The 17,317-nt window shown below is 44.5% G+C and overlaps 1 pseudogene; it reads left to right on the top strand.

The window, feature by feature from the left end:
* Positions 1-4,373: 4,373 nt before the first annotated feature.
* LOC102479530 (DNA helicase MCM8-like) lies at positions 4,374-7,305 on the top strand (annotated as a pseudogene).
* The last annotated feature ends 10,012 nt before the right edge of the window (positions 7,306-17,317 follow it).

Raw genomic sequence — 17,317 nt, 5'->3', positions numbered from 1 at the left:
TGCATGCATGCAATACCAAAAATCTCTCTCTAAAATAATAATAATAGTAATGATAATAAATAAATAAAATAGTCCACTTGCTAGGTGATGGATATCCGGCTGTCTCTAATTCTGTACTACCATGAGTAATGCTGTTGGCTTAAGAACCTGAGTAAGAATATCTGTGGAATATATATCAGAGACAGAATTGCTGGGCCATAAATATGAATATATTTAGTTTACTATGATACCAAATTGGTCTCCTTAATGGATGAACCAATCTATACCTCTCATAGTACCAAGAAAAAAAGAAGTTCTTAAAAATCATTGTAGCAATTTCCACCAGAAGGTAGGGCCTATTTCCCTTTCTAATGAACATGATTTGACTGTGTGACTTGCTTTGAATAGTAGACCCCGGCAGAAAACACACTGCTTGAGGTCTGACTCGAGACCTCGCGAGATCTAGCAACTCCTGTTATTAAAGGGCACAGAGCCCTTCTACCATCATGTGGAGAAGCACAGGCGGGCCGGCTGGAGCACGAGAAACCAGGTGGAGAAAGAACCCAGAAGCTCCGGCCACTTTACTGAGACCCAGGACCATGAGTGAGCATAGAGCAGTTGGACCAAAAAACAGCCACCAAGCAGAGCCGGCTCCAAACAGCAACCTACACAACTGTGAGCTAAATACAATGGATGCTATTTTAGGCCACTATGTTTGGGGGTGATTTCTTATGCAGCAATAAAGAAGTGATAATCTCTCATGGGGTGGGAGGGCAGAATATACCCCACAGTTCTACCAATACTTGGTATCACCCATCTTTCTAGTTTTCGTCCATCTTTTTTTTTTTTGGAGAGATTTTTGCTATAAGGCGTGTGTGCTCACCAGAAAGAGAGACAGAAAGCAAGAAATCACCCCCCACCCCGGGGGGATGGCCATGCCGCAATCCCTTCTCCTCCGTTCTCCTCTTGGGATCTTGGGCACGCACACACACACGCCCAGCGTGTGTTTAAGCAACTGGGTCCGGGACTCAAACCATGGTCAGTGACATAGTCATTATGCTAACTGCTGGTCCCCCTAGTTTTCGTCCATCTTAAAGGTAGAAAGTGATACCAAGTTTAATTTGGATTTCTCTAGGACTGCAGTGAAACAGAGCATGTCTTCATATGCTTGGTGGGCTTCAGGTTTCTCATTTTAAATCCTCTATTCATGGGACCAGCAGTTAGCATAATGGCTATGTCGTTGGACTCCCACGTAGTCGACAGCGGTTTGTGTCCCAGACCCGGTGGCTTAAAATTCTTGCTGGGCGCATGTGCGTGCGTGCCCAAGATCGCGAGAGGAGAATGGAGGAGAAGGGATTGCAGTGTGGCCATCTCCCCCTAGGGAGTGATTTCTCACTTTCTGTTTCTCTGTCTCTCTCTGGTGAGCACACATGCCCTATAGCAAAAACCTCAAAAAATCCTCTATTCATGGGTGGCATGGAGGTTAATGTAGCTGGATTCCACATAGCCAGTTGCATTGTTCAAGTCCCAGACCAGGCACCTTGAAAATCATGCCAGGTACGTGTGTGTGTTCCCAGAATTCTGGGAGGAAAATGGAGGAGAAGGGATTGTGGCATGGCCATCCTCCCTGGGGGTGATTTCTCACTTTCCCTCTCTCTGTGTGTCTCTCTCTGGCAAGTGTACGTGACCTATAGCAAACTTAAAAAAAAAATGTTCATATTCTTTGCCCATCTTTTTCATGAAGTTGCTATTTTCCTCTATGATTTGTAAGCATTCTTGTACGTGCTAGATACCAATACCTTTTCATTTTTAAACACTAAAAAATCACATTATTATTCTATTATTCTATAGTCCACTTTAAAAAGTTCTTGATGGCCTTTGTTGACTAAAACACCCTAATTTTAATATAATCAAATGTTTCACCATCTTGCTTTATGGTCATGTTTGTTTTGTGAAGTTTTATTTAATAAGTGCTTCTAGGGGCAGCAAATGGTATGGTGGTTAAGGTGCTGGGCTCCCACATGCCTGACCATGGTTCAAGTCCTGGACCTGGCAGCTTGCTTTCTCACTTTCCTCTTCTCTCTCTTTCTTTGGTCAAATTAAAAAATAAATAATAATAACAAAATTAAATAAAGAAATATTTAAAAAAAAAAAGAAGTGCTTCTAACTCGTAGATTACCACATTTTCTTCCATCAAAATGTAAAATTCTCCCTTACAATAAGGCGCTGGACACTCCCACATGGCCGACCATGGTTCGAGTCCCAGACCTTGTGGCTTGCTTTCTCACTTCCTCTCTCTCTCTCTCTCTGTCTCTCTCTGTGTGTGTGTGTCTCTCTCTCTCTGGTCAAATTAAAATAAATAAATAAAATTAAATAAATTCTTTAAAAAATTTTTCCCTTACACGATCAGATTCTTCAAATTGAAAACTCTAATAGTTGGGGAAGTGAAAAGAGTGTTTAGTACCGCACCCCATGGCACACGGGCAGAGAAAGGACCACGTTTTCTTTTTCTTCCTAATGAGATGTTTTCCCAACACCATCTGTTGAGCAGCTCCTGCTCTCCCCCATTGAATTGTGGTGACAACTTTCTTTTATATTAAATTCTCTTGTGCAAATGGGTCTGTGTTGGAGATCTCCATTCTATTTTACTGGCCACTTTGTCAGTTCTTTTGCTATTAAAATGCTAGTTGTTCTTTATTTCCTTTGCTTTATGTTTACTATGACAGATTTGATATATGATGTTCTGGGCATTCTGTTACGTGCATTTCATCCTAGATTCTCATTTCTCTCGGCAACTTACAAAGTCATTATTATTATCTTTATTTTACACTTAAGCAAACAAAGACCTGGAAAATGTAAACTTACTGCCCAAGTTCAAAACAACAATTTACTATCTCCAATTTTGGGTGGGTCCCAAACCCACTGGTTTAGCTGGGCCCTTCGGCTCTGGGTCTTTGACGAGGTCACAGTCAAGCTGGCGGCTGGTGCTGTGGCCATCTAGTTTTTCCTCTTGAATTGCCAGAGGGCATGTGTGTTTGTGAGAGAGAAAGAGGATTAGAGAGAGAAAAAGTATCCCCACAATGGGGCACGGTCCATTCCTTCTCCTCTGCTTCTCCATGCTGTTGGGATTTCGGGCAGGCATGCGTACTCATCTGGTGTGTTTTTCAGTCTGCCCGCGCAGGATGTGAGCTGAGGTCATCCAGAGGAGGTGAGATCCGGCTCCCGGGGTTCCAGGACTGGCCTGTGCAGTCATCTTACAGCTTGATTTGGGGAAGATTTGCTTTCGAGGCCCCTCACAGGGTTGGTAGCAGGCTTCCTACTAGTTGGGCTGAGGGTCTCTTTTTTTTTTTTTTTTTTTTCTGGTTTTTGGCCTGAGGCTTCCTTTAGTTTCTTGCTCCATGGGCCTCTCCATGGGCCACCTCGCAGTCCAACAGCTGGCTGCATCAGAGCTAACACAGAAAACAGCCAGAAAAAGCGAGCCAGACAAGGAGCCCAAGTGCTGGGCTAATTTAGTTTTATTGAGTGACATCTTATCACTTTGCTCTATTCTGTTCATTAGAAGCAAGTCGCTGGGCGGAACCCACACACAAAGGGCAGGGGTGACATCAGGGCACGGATGAAGTGTTGTTGGCGTTTGGGGCCATCATAGAGGATGTGTACTGCATATGCATATGCTGTATTTACATCTATACATGCCTTTTATTTTACTTTTTTTTTGGCATAGGGTGCATGCAGTTGCCAGAGAGAGAGACAGTGAGAGGGAAAGTGACAAATCACTCCCCCGCAAGGAGATGGCCATATCATAATGCCTTCTCCTCTATTCTCCTTCTGGGATTTTAGGCACACATGCACATGTGCCCGGTGTCATTTTCAAGCCTCTGGGTTCAGTACTCAAGTAGTGGGTGGCCACGTGGGAGTCCAGTGCCTTAATCACTGTGCCAACTGCTGGCCCTATTTATTTATTTTTAAAGTTTATTTTCTTTTTTTCCATGGCAAGAAAGACACACAGAGAGAGAGAGAGAGACAGAGAGACAGCCCCAACAGAGTCATGGTGCTGCAGTCCACTCCCACCCCCAGCCTCAGCCAGCCCCGGATCAGGAGCATGCATGTGCCCAGTATGCTCAGGGAGTACTTGAACCAGGAACTTTCTCATGTGGGTTGGCCTTGCAGAGGAGTATGCTTTACTGCTGTGACACCATCCAGTCTCATCTTTTACTTATTTTTAATGCTCATAAAAGAAATAAATACAATTGTGAAAATGGCACAAGGCTCTGCTACATGTCTAATTCGGTGTGGATTTACCAGGGCATTTTCTTAGTTAATGTGCAAATGAGCGAGAGGGAGACTGGACCTTAGCTTGGGGTGCATTTGCTATGCTTTGCACTGCAGAAGACATGCACGGAGAGTGTAGAGGCAGAGGGTTTGGATGAGAAAGCTTTCAAAGCTGCAAAAGAGGAAGAGGTCGTGGGAACTTCTCAGGAAAATGGAGAGAAAGAGAACACAGACCTGACCTGAGTAAAACCACAGGAAAACATTCTTCTGAACGAACCCCACAGTCTTCGCTATTACCGTCAACACTGGATCACTTCATACCATACACAAGGCCGGAAGCTTTATTTCTCTGAAATTTACAGTGATAGCTCTTCTTTCATTGAGAAGAATCAAGCACTTGAAAAATGTTTCACAAAGCACTTTGATGTATATGAAAAGGATGAGACAGAAAGAAAAGGAAGTGTTTAGTGGACTTTAAAGAACTAGCAAAAGATGGTGAAATAACGAACTTGTTGCTGGATATAGCAAGTGAGCTGAGAGGCACCCAAGAAAACCTTGGCTTGCATGTGCCTTGCAATACATCAGGTATTAACTAAGGACCTTGAAAGGCGTACAGCTGAATTACAGGCCCAGGAAGGATTGTCTAGTGATGGAGAAACAATGTTAAATGTGCCTCACGTTCATGCAGGGGTATATAACTATGAGCCTTTGACACAGCTCAAGGATGACCGAGCCAATTACTATGGAAGATAATGTTGCAGGTGGCTCGTATCAGTAATATAAAACTTCTTGCACCAAGATGGCTTTTCTTGGTGCTATGTGCAGAGAAGTTCAGAGTTTTTCTCTTTCAGATGGACAATACAATCTTCCCACAAAGCGTCCTGTGCCTGTCTGTCGAGGGAAGTCCTTCAGTGCTCTCTGTAGTTCTCCTCGAACAGTTACGACAGACTGGCAGTAGATCAAAATCCAGGAGCTGATGTCTGATGACCAGCGAGAAGCAGCTCGGATTCCGGGAACATTAGAAAGTGAGCTTGTTGGTGATCTTGTGGATAGCTGTGTCCCAAGAGACACAGTAACAATAAGTTTGAACTGTCAAAGTCTCAAATGCTAAAGAAGGTTCTCATTAAGAATGGCAAGTGGGGGCTGGCAGGTGGTATGGTGGTTAAGGGCGCTGGACTCCTACATGACCAACTGTGGTTTGAGTCCTGTACCTGGTGGCTTGTTTTCTCACTTTTCTCTCTCTCTGTCCCTCTCTGGTCGAATTAAAATAAATGAGTAAGTAAATGGATAAATAAAAAAGTTAAATAAAATAATTATTTTTAATAAAAATAATGACAAGTGGCATGTTCCTTTTGTACATCGGAGCAAATTCTGTTAGCAATAGCAAAGGACAGAAAAGAAAAGCCTTCTGAGGATGAGTACATGGAACATTGATGGAGTTCTCCAAGACTTTTGTGCCACCCGAGAGATTCAAGCTGAAGAAAACCTGTCTAAACTCATTGTCAACTCACTCTGCCCTGTCCTTTTTGGTCATGAACTTGTTAAAGCAGGTTTGGCATTAGCACTCTTCGAAGGAAGCCAGAATAGGCAGATGACCGAAACAGAATTCCAATGCAAGGAGACCCACACGTCCTTGCGGTTGGAGATCCAAGCCTGGGAAAGAGCCCAGTGCTACAGGCAGGATGCGACGTTGCTCCACATGGCGTCAGTGTTTGTGGTAAAACTGCAGCCACCTCTGGTCTGACTGGAACTCTCAAAAGACTGTTCCTCTGGAGATTTCGCTTTGGAAGCTGGTGCCCCGGTACATGGTGATCAGGGTGTTTGTGGCATAGATGAATTTGATAAGATGGGAAATCAACGTCAAGCCTTCTTAGAAGCCATGGAAAAGCAAAGCATTGGTCTTGCTAAGGCTGGCCTGGTTTGCAGCCTTCCTGCAAGAACTTCCACTATTGCTGCTGCAAATCCAGCTGGAAGACACTGCAAGAAAGCCAACCCAGTTTCCGAGAATTTAAAAATGAAGAGCGCCCTTCTGTCTAGATTAGATTTGGTCTTCATCCTGTTAGACACCCCAAATGAGCATCAGGATCACTTACTCTCTGAACATGTGATTGCAGTAAGAGCTGGGAAGCTGCGCATTGTCAGCAGTGCCACAATAGCACGGGTCCATATACTTTGGTACTGGAAGTGGTTTCTCAGAAACCATTATCAGAAAGACTAAAAGTGGTTCCTGGAGAGACCATAGACCTGATTCTCTACCAGCTATTGAGAAAGTACATTGGCTACTCCCGATGCTATGTCTCCCAAGACTCTCCACAGAAGCTGCTCAAGTGGTTCAAGATTCTTACCTTGGGGACCAGCAGATGGCGGAATGGCTATGTCACTGGACTCCCATGTAGTTGATCGCAGTTCAAGTTCCAAACCCAGTGGTTTAAACTCATGCAGGGTGCATGTGTGTGCGTGCCTAAGATTCTGAGAGGAGAATGGAGGTGAAGGGATTGTGGCATGGCATCCCCCCGGGGGGGGGAGATTTCTTGCTTTCTGTTTCTCTGTCTCTGTCTTTCTAGTGGGCACACGTGCCCTATAGCAAAAAACCTCTCAAAAAAAATTTTTTTTTTTTTAACTTGAATTCTGGAAGCAGAACCAGCAATTAAACAGCTCACCAATCACTACCAGGCAGCTGGAATCTTTGATTCGTTTAACAGAGGCATGAGTGAGGCTGGAATTGAGAGAGGAAGCAACCAAAGAAGGTGCTGAGGATATAGCTGAAATTAGGAAATACAACATGCTAGGAACTCATTCTGATGAATTTGGGATCCCAGATTTTGAGAGATCCCAGCACAGCACTGGAATGAGCAATAGGTCAACAGCAAAAAGATCTATTTCTGCCCTCAACAACATTGCTAAAAGAACTTGTAATAATTTCATCCACTTCAATAGATTGTCAAAGAGCTAGACATTCAGGTTGCTGATTTTGAAAATTTTATTGGATCACTAAGTGACCAAGGTTCTCTCTTAAAAAAAGGCCCCAAGGTTTACCAACTTCAAACTATGTAAAAGGACTTTACCAAGTCAAGGCTTTCTGGGTTTATTAGCCATTAAAGCCAACTCAATCAATAAGAATATGCTTTAAAAAATACCGTTCTCTGAAAAATGATGTCTCAAAAACGTGTAATAGGGAAGAGGTAATAGATATGGTAAACTCATTTAAGAAGTGATAGCTGGGGCCGGCAGGTGGCGTAGTGGTTAAAGACACTGGACTTCCATGTGGCTGACCGTGATTCGGGTCTCAGACTCAGTAGCTTGCTTTCTCACTTTCCTTCTCTCTCTTTCTCTGTGTCTCTCTCTGGTCAAATTAAAATAAATGAATGAGTAAATAAAATTAAAATAAATAATCCTAAAAAAGTAAAAAAAAAAAAAGTTAAACAAAGTAATTCTTTAAAAAAAGTGGTAGTCAAGTGGTAATTTTTTTAAACTTCTCATAAGGCTAAAAATAAATTATTTTATCTAAATGATATACTTCTAAATGAAAAAAATATATTCCAATGAGCACACAGACCCCTGAATCTACAGCCCAGTGCACAGGGTGATCTGTTTGGCTCCTGTCACTATCACCTTGGATGATGTTTCCCTCTGAGGGTTGTGTGATTTTCTTAACAGCATTCAATAGGTAGCTCTCACATTCTAACTTCATCTGGAGGACACAACACGATTACATATCAAACCAATTTTGAATGATTAGTTACTTTGGAAACTTTATGGCTTCAGCCATTTTTGTCTGGCAATATGTAAGGTATTTATCTTCTTCCATGTTCATTTATTATTTATTCGACAAATACTTCCGCTAACATGTGCCAGGCTTGGATCCAGCCGTGTCCCTGCCCTCCTGGAGAAGCAGAGCAAAACGGACGGCAGGGAGAGGATCCCTAATGTTTAAATCTCTCCTATTTAGGTTGTCTCTAACATCGTGCCAACTAGTCTCTCCTAAGTGAACAACACAGCCTATCACCTTGTATCATATTTCATTTCTCCTGAGTTATTTTTTTAAACATACTTCTCAGCATCAGGGCAAGCCCAACTGCTCCATGAACGCTTGGCTGACCATGACAGGATACTGGGAAGACTGGGAATTGTAACAGTAACTGGGACGAGAGCACCGAGATCACTCAACGGAAGTCTGTGTGCGCTCACGGAACACCTGCTCAAGTACAAAGGATGGCGGGTGCTTTCGTTTATCAGCGGCAGCAGCGCCACCGCATGGCAAGGTAGTAAACGATGTTTCTAGCCCATTCAGCCTGCCTGTATAGAAACTACATAGCTCTTGCGGGAGGGGGATAATCAAACTGGAAAGAAAAGAAATTTGTGTTAAAAACGTGTACATAAAGGGAGACTCTAAAAAATTATTTACTGGGGCTGGCAGGTGGCATGGTGGTGAAGGGCGTTGAGTTGAACTCCCACGTGGCCGACCATGGCTTGAGTCCCAGACCTGGTGGCTTGCCTTCTTGCTTTCCCTTTCTCTCTCTCTCTCTCTGTGTTCCTTTCTGGTCAAATTAAAAATAATAATAATAACAAATGGAATTAAATAAATAAATAGTTTTTAAATTATTATTTAGGTTTTTGGCATAGGGGGCATGTTCTCGCTGGAGACAGAGAGAGAGGGAAAGTGAGAAATGACACCCCAAGGGAGCTGGCCATGCCACAGCCACTTTTCCTCCAGTCTCCTCTCCTCTCGGGATTTTGACATGCACGCAGACGTGCCTGGCATGATTTTTAAGCTACCGGGTTAGGGGCTCAAATGGCAGTTGGCCACGTGTGAGGGAGTCCAGGGACTTAACCAACACATCACCTGCTAGTCCCAGAGACTTTGAAGTCTGTATCAAATGAATATAATTTGCATTTTCTTAAAATGAGACAACATTGTGCTCAAGTCTCCCTCCTGCTTTCTGAGAAGCTTGTAGCAGCTCCTGGGAGTTAACCCCAGAGGTGAAATCTTGAGAGGTGGGCAGACACTCCTGATGGGTCTATGGTATCCTCTGTGACATCCTTCCTGACTCCTCTCAAGCAGAGCCTGCTCCTCGGTTCCTCCCCAACTAGGTCTGACGTTGATTTCACCCACTAGCGGATGCTCACGGAGCACCTGCCTAGTGCTGACTCGGCTGTAGGCACTGCAGATGCAGTGGTGAACAAACCAGCCTAAAAGGTCAGCTTTCACTGGTACCTTCTTACTGTGTCACGTTCGTATGTGACACACCTGTCTCTTTTATCCCCTGTAAGCCCTTTGACGACAGGGATCTGTCTTTTTGTAGCTTCACTGGAACCATACCTTCTACTCGCTGAATGCCCCAATAGCAATTTCCTAACTCAGTTGATTACAGATGACTCTATTTCCTAGGACCATTCCAATTCAGTTCTCTGGTAGAATCAAAACTGTTCCCTGCCAGCCAGGAACAAAATAGAGAAGCCGAACGTTCCTTACAGATCCCTGGTAGGGTGCACAGTGGTCCTCCAAAGATGTCCGTGTCACGATGCCCAGAACCCGTGGCTGTGTTACCTTACATGCCAAAGGGATGGTATTGCTGTGATTAAGTTAGTGCTTTGGGGATGGGAGATTATCCTGGCTGTCATAGTGGGCCCGATGTGATCACAGGGGCCTGTAACGAAGGTAGCAGAGACGCCGTGAGGGTGGAGGCAGGTGTTAGTGAGTTGTTACACTGTCAGCCTCGGAGATGAGGAGGGGAGCCATGACCGTGAAATGCAGGTGAGCTCTAGAAGCCAGAAAATGCAGGAAAAGGATTCTCCTCTAGGGCTCCAAGATGAACACAGGCCTGCCCCCACATCGGAGGCCTCTGATCTCCAGAACTGTATAGTAACACGTTTGTGTTGTGTAAACTACCAACTTTATGGTAAATTGTCACAGCAGCTGTGGGAAATGATACAGAGTTCTACCCGTCCTCCCACTCTGCCTTCCATACTGCCTGATCCCGTTGAGGTCTAGAGCAGGACATTCTGCCTTGCCATGGAGGTGTCCTGGTTGGTCCCAACACAACCCCGTGATAGTGCTTCTCTAACTGGGTTGTCTGACCAGCAGCATTCTTTGTCTCACAATCCCTGAGTGGTCTATGAGAATTCTACTTTGGCATATGTGCTTGCCAGAGAGAGAAAGAGACAGAGAGAAAGCACTCCCCGATGGAGCATAGTCATGCCACAGAATCCATCTCTCCATCTTGTAGAGGTTTGGGGCACACATGCATATGTTCCTGGTGTGTTTTTCAAGTCTGGGGCTGGGATTTGAACTTTGGTTGGTGATATGGTATCTGGCTTCCTTAACTACTGCACTATGGGGTTGCCCAAGCTATATATATATATACACACACACACATATATGTGTGTACATATATATACACACACACACATATATATGTTGCCCAAGCTATATATATATGTATACATATATATACACACACACATATATGTATATATATGTGTGTATATATATATGTGTGTATATATACATATATATATATATCTTTTTTTTTTTTCCAGAGAGATTTTTGCTATAGGGTGAATGCGCTTGCCAGACACGGAGAGAGGCAGAGAGACAGAAAGTGAGAAATCACCTACTGGGGGATGGCCATGCTGCAATCCTTTCTCCTTCATTTTCTTCTTGGGATCTTGGGCACGCATGCACATGTGCCTGGTGTGTTTTAAGCCATTGGATCCGGGACTCAAAAGAAAGCCGACTATGTAGGAGTCCAGTGACATAGCCATCATGCCATCCGCTGGTCCCCAGGCTATATGCTTTTTGACACCATTTTTGTGTATCTCTTGTCTCCCAGGCATTTATAGTTTTTAAAATGTCACTACTAGGCCAGTCAGTGGCATGGAGGTTAAGGTGGCTGGATCCTATATGACCAACTGCATGGTTTGAGTCCTGGGCCTGGAGGCTTGTAAAACACTCCAGGCTTGTGAGACATCGCCATCCTCCTTGGGTGGGTGATTTCTCACTCCCCCTTCCCTTTCTCTCTCTGGTGAGCTCATGTACTGTATAGCAAAGACAGGAAAAGAACAAACAAGCCAAAAGCCATTCTAATTACTATGGTCAAGGAATTCAATATACAATCAGTAAGAAGTCAGATAATTATTTTATTTTTAGAGAGTTTATTTATTTATTTATTATAGAGCCTAGTACTCCCTGGAGAGACAGAGAGAGAGAAAGCAAGAAAGCAGCCCCCTGGGGAGGGGGGATGGTGACACTGCAATTTTTTGCTGGGGGTGGGAGGTGTTGTTGCCACCGAAATCTTACTTGTAAGACTGGTTTTTAGGCAATCAAGTTCCTCAGGAAGGATGGAAAATGGGAATTCCAGAGCTCACAGGCTCCTTGCTGCCCATTCCTGACCATTCCTAGAAGCGCTGTGATGTCTCTTAGCGGAAGAGTCCAAGTTAGATTTTAGCTGACTCTTTACCGTCTTTCTTTTGGCACATGCCAGAAACTCAATAAATGCCAAACGAACAGATGCATGGAATTGGCTTCCACCAACCTGTCAATATATCCTGAAGCCTAGAAAGCAGGGATGAGCTGCTTGAAGTCTCTCTGGAATGAAAGTGGCAAGTGGGAGGTCCCTTAGCACAATGCAGGAGGCCTCAGCTCTGGGACAACCTTTTAAAACTGATTTTTCTTTTCTTTGCTCATGCCAGAGAGCATGCGTGGGCATATGAGAAGGAGAGCCAGAGACACAGAGAAAGAGAGAGAGGGAGAGAAAGAGAGAGCGAGAAGAGCACCCTCTATAGGGCCTGGTTATACTGTGACCTCCTTCCTCCAGTCCTGTCAGACCCTGGGCACTTGTACATACGCCTGGTACGTTTGAGACTAATCAGACTGGGGATTCAAACTGTGATTGCAAGGGGGGATCCGGAGGGGTTACTAATATTTGATTTTCTTTTTTAGGTTTTTGCCATACAGCGTGTGTGTTCACTAGAGACAGAGAGAGGGAAAGTGAATCACCCCCCACTACCCCAGAGGGGGATGGCTATGCCACAATCCCTTCTCTTCCATTCTCTTCTTGGGATTTTGCTCTCTCTCTCTCTCACACACACACACACACACACAGGTCTGGCATGATTTCTAAGCTGCTGGTCCCAGGACTCAAACTGCAGTTGGTCACGATGGAGTCCAGTGCCTTAACTACCATGCAACCTCCTGACCTCTGGGACAAAAATTTCTAAGGTCTCTTTTTCAGCATGCAAAGCTTCCACAGCCATTCATGTTGTTAAATGCTCTCTCTACCCCACTATTTTTTTCCTACTTAAAAAGTAATGAAAACGTTTTAGGCCTAAGCCTCTGTGGCACAGCCCACAGCATGCCAGACTGCAGAGCTGACCTCAGGGTCCCTGGCCTGCCTGGCCTGGACCATCCTGGGTGATGTATAGGCCTGATCTCGGCCAGCTGAAGGACTGGAGGAAGGTGAGCATGGTGTGATTGAGCCCTGTGGAGTGCGCACTTCTCTCTCCCATGTGCGCACACACTCCATTACAAATTTTTTTAAAAACATTTTGGGAGGCCTCAAAAGAATTATGAGCACTACGCACTGAGCCTTGTGTACCTGACTGATCAGTCTGTTTTAGTTGGTGCTTAAGAGGACTGGCTGTTAACCATCTGATCCTTACCTCTGGGTAAGACACGCGCTGTGCAGCAAACACGTAAAACTGAAATGCCCATGAGCAGGCTGGGTTTGCGGAATCTGTCCACTGTGTGAGTGGGGAGGCCTGGTCAGCTCAGGTGCACAATCCCCTTCCCAAGAAGTCTCTGTGGCAAACCTCAACTGGATTGTTGCCCAGTGTTGCTGGACTTTCCCATTTTTCAGGAAAAGTTGGAATCCCTCTTTTATGTAAAATCTCCCAATTCAAAACTGCTAGCTTGGACTAGCAGGGAAAAATCTCTGAGTTTTTTTTTTTTTTTTTTATTGTCTGGTATTATTTTGCCACGTCTGTTGAATATGATGCTGCATAGAAAATCCTTCAAGACAAATGGCAGATATGGGGATTAAAGAGTCAACACACCAGAAAGAGAAAAATGGCATGGTTTTAGTGTGACTGCAAAAATGTAATACAAATGGCATGATTCTTCTATTTATGTATAGGCCCTTGGCAGTAATCACTGTGACTCTAATTAAACATTTCAGATTCTTTGAAATTCTATTTGGATTATTTTCATGTTATCTGTACGGCGTGTGGGCGGTCGGTGAGAACTCTGTAGTGTTTTTTTTTTTTTTTTTTTTTTTTTTTTATTGTCTGGTATTATTTTGCCACGTCTGTTGAATATGATGCTGCATAGAAAATCCTTCAAGACAAATGGCAGATATGGGGATTAAAGAGTCAACACACCAGAAAGAGAAAAATGGCATGGTTTTAGTGTGACTGCAAAAATGTAATACAAATGGCATGATTCTTCTATTTATGTATAGGCCCTTGGCAGTAATCACTGTGACTCTAATTAAACATTTCAGATTCTTTGAAATTCTATTTGGATTATTTTCATGTTATCTCATGAAAATAACTCTTAATCTGTATTTAGAGTAATAGGGTCAAAGTTTGATGGCTTTCATGTATGAGGAAAATCCTGTATAGAAAATAGAATTGTGATTTTGAATTTAAGTGTACGAAATTAGGCCTTAATACAGGCCTATGTATTACTTCTGTGTCACCTGACTTGCTTTGGTGCTTACTGTATACAAAAGAGAAGGATTTGGTTTGACACTTTTATTTTTAATTCCATACAGGGGTACATATTTAGTACAAAATTATTAAGACAGGGTCTCACCACCGTGACCTTCCTGTCTCCCAGCTAGGACTAGAGGTGCCTTCAGGTCTCTTTTTTCAGACAGGGTCTTAATATATTGCTCAAGCCAGTCTCAAGCTTGTGATCTTCCGGGCTTAGCCTCCCGAGTCTCTGGGTTTAAAGGCACGAGCCACAGTACTCAGTTTTTGGGGTGGACCACGAATCCAACCTGAGCTTCTTATGTGGTCCCAGCCCGTGGAGTACACAATCTTAGAAGTGCACACCGCAGGACCAGCAGTTAGCGTAATGGCTATATTGCTGGACTCCCATGTCGTCGACTGTGGTTCAAGTCTTGGACCCAGTGGCTTAAACTCACACCGGGCGCATTTGCGTGTGTGCCCAAGATCCCAAGAGAAGAATGCAGGAGAAGGGATTGTGGCGTGGCCATCCCCCCCCCGGGGGGGGGGTGATTTCTTGCTCTCTGTTTCTCTGTTGAGCGCACGTGCCCTATTGAAAAAACCTCTCTGAAAAAAAAAAAGTGCACACCGCTATGGCTGAACTCTAGGAAAAATTATTACTATTGTTATTTTTTAAAAGGAATTATTTCCTTTATTTATGTATTGGTATTGTTATTTTAAAAAAATTGACCATAGCGAGACACAGAAAGAAAGAGAGAAAGCAAGAAAGGTCTGGTGCTTGAACCGTGGTCAGTCATGTGGGCATCCAATGCCTTTATCCATCACACCACCTGCAGGCCTGCAAAAATTATTTTTAAAGGACATACGACTTTGGGGATTTCACTGAAAAGCTGCATATGTCTACTGTATAGTGCCAAAGTCAGCCTGTAGCATTGCCAGAATACCACCAGGCACAAGGAGAATCCCACTCCGCTCTTCACCTCTGTGGATTTCACGTTCTAATCTTAGATGGTAAACAAATGGAAGATCTAGTGGATGAGCTCTTTGAACAGGAAGTATACAGGGTCTCTAACCTAGGACTGGTGGGAAGGGATGATTAGACTTCAATTATAGAGGTCATGGCAAAGGTCAGAGAATAGGACCAGAATTGAACAAATGTGACAGGATCCAAGATAGGAAATAAATTCCATCAGGCTGTAGGAGACAAAGCATTGTTCTATTTTAATTTAGTGCGCGGAGCTTGTCACTTTCTGAGTTTGCTTGTCTACTTCCTGCCTGCTCTACCCCCACTGTCTTCCCCCCCTCACTAATAGGAGGCCCACCCTGCTTATACTCTGGTAACCTCTCCTGAGAGTCAGCTTCATGCCAGAGCCTGTTCTAAGCACCTCCCTCTTCTCCTCCTTCCAAAAAACAAAATTCTGCTTCTTTGGAAGCAGCTGTAATACCTACTTCTTGGGGGAACCTGCCCATCTCTGGGAAATTTCCCTATGCCTATTCAGAATGACTGACTGCTTTCAGAATCACTCAGCTGCAGATCCTTTTTTGCAGTATCAATTTAATTATGCTAGTTTTCTGTTCCCTTTGTTGCCCCCCCCCCTTCTTCACTAAGCTTTCAGTTATATGCAGACTGTATTATTTCTCTCTCTGTAACCTTATAATGGTTGGGGAGACTTTTATACACAAAATGGAGCTTTAAAATATTTTGAATAGATGAATGTAAGAGAGTGGTCTTGAATGATCTTCCCCTCTTAACTCCTAGAGCAAAGTTTTTTGTTTGTTTTTTGAGATTTTTGCTATAGAGTGCTTGTGCTCCCTGTAGAGAGAGAAAGCAAGCAAGAAATAACTCCCCAACCCCAGGTGTAAGGGGTGGGAGGCAGCCACTCTGCAATTCCTTCTCTTCCATTCTCTTTTTGTGATTTTGGGAAGGCACACATGCAGTGCTCCACCTGAGTTTCAAACTGCTAGGTCTGGGACTCGAACCACACCCAATCAGCCATGTGGGAGTTCAGCGACATAACCATTACACCATCTACTGGTCCCAGAGCAGAGTTTTAGTGTTTTCAAACAAAAACCTGGGGACCAGCAGTTAACGTAATGGGTATGTCACTGGACTCCCATGTAGTTGACCATGGTTTGAGTGCCAGTTCTGGTGGCTTAAACTCACGCTGCGTGTGTGCGTGTGTGCCCAAGATCCTAAGAGAAGGGACTGCAGCGTGGCCATCCGCCGGGGTTGTGTGTGTGGGGGTGATTTCTCGCTTTCTGTCTCTCTGTCTCTCTCTTTCTGGCCAGCGCACGCGCCCTATAGCAAAAGCCTCTCAAAAAAAAAAAAAAAAATCTGACCACATCAACAGCCCCATTCGTTGAAAGTCCCTTTTCAGCCTCAGAATTCTAACTCCTACCCACACTGGTTACTCAGGACTCTGTGAACCTGCTCCACTCACCTCTGCAGGCCCCTCTCTCCCCACACCTGTCTAGTGAAACCTGACTGCTTATGAGTACGCTGACCCAAGCCACAGGCTTTCACTTCTACTACTCCCTAAGCCTGGAACGCCATTTCTACTTTTCTTGCCCGCGACAGTTAAGGAATGACTTTCTCAAACAAGCGTCCCTTCTTTCAATCCAGATACTGAAGATACTGAATAAGAAAAAATTTAAAAAGTATTAAGTACCCAAACGTCTATGGAGCTCCCCCTATCATTGCGATGAAAAGAAATAGAAAACCATAAGATATCATTTTTAAAATGATACACAACTCAGACGTATGCTAGATTTAGAATACTGATATTTACGATCTTCTCATCCGGTCTCGGCTTGGACCCATGTAGCAGACGCCCTAAATGCAACAGAACGTCTACCGGGTCACCCTCGCGTTGTGCCAAATGCTCCTCTTCCGGACTTCCTCAGCATGATCCGCGCTACAGATTGGCTCAGTCACCGTTTTCACGTGGGCTGACTGCAAATCTGCCTCTCCCACCAGGGCGCACACACCTGACGTGGCGCGCGGTGTCTCTGCCGATCAAACGCCTGGGCCCCAGGTCAGCTCCAGAGCTATTTTCTGAGCTGAGAAAATCCTCCCCAGGCAGCTGGGGCATTTCTTCTTCGAGGAGCAGCTCCTTTCCCCGCCCAGGAAATACAACCGGCTCACATCTATCGAGGGTTGGCGCTGCGAATACAAGAGCGAAACATCAGCCAGCCCCGAAAAACTAGAACACGCAGAGGATCTAAACCCCCAGAGACTGTAAGACCGCGGCGGGTTACTACGACTCCCAGGAAAAGCGAGGAAGTGGGCGGGGCCCGGGAGCGTGACGGACGCCGGAAGTCACGTGTGTATACCCGCCGGAATCCACTATCTCGGCAGTCGCTTTTTGGTCCTTGC

Source organism: Tupaia chinensis, unplaced genomic scaffold (assembly GCF_000334495.1).
Source record: "Tupaia chinensis unplaced genomic scaffold, TupChi_1.0 Scaffold139833_1, whole genome shotgun sequence".
Taxonomy (NCBI): Eukaryota; Metazoa; Chordata; class Mammalia; order Scandentia; family Tupaiidae; genus Tupaia; species Tupaia belangeri.
The sequence above is the reverse complement of the archived record's forward strand: the minus strand, read 5'-3'. Positions and strand labels throughout refer to the sequence as shown.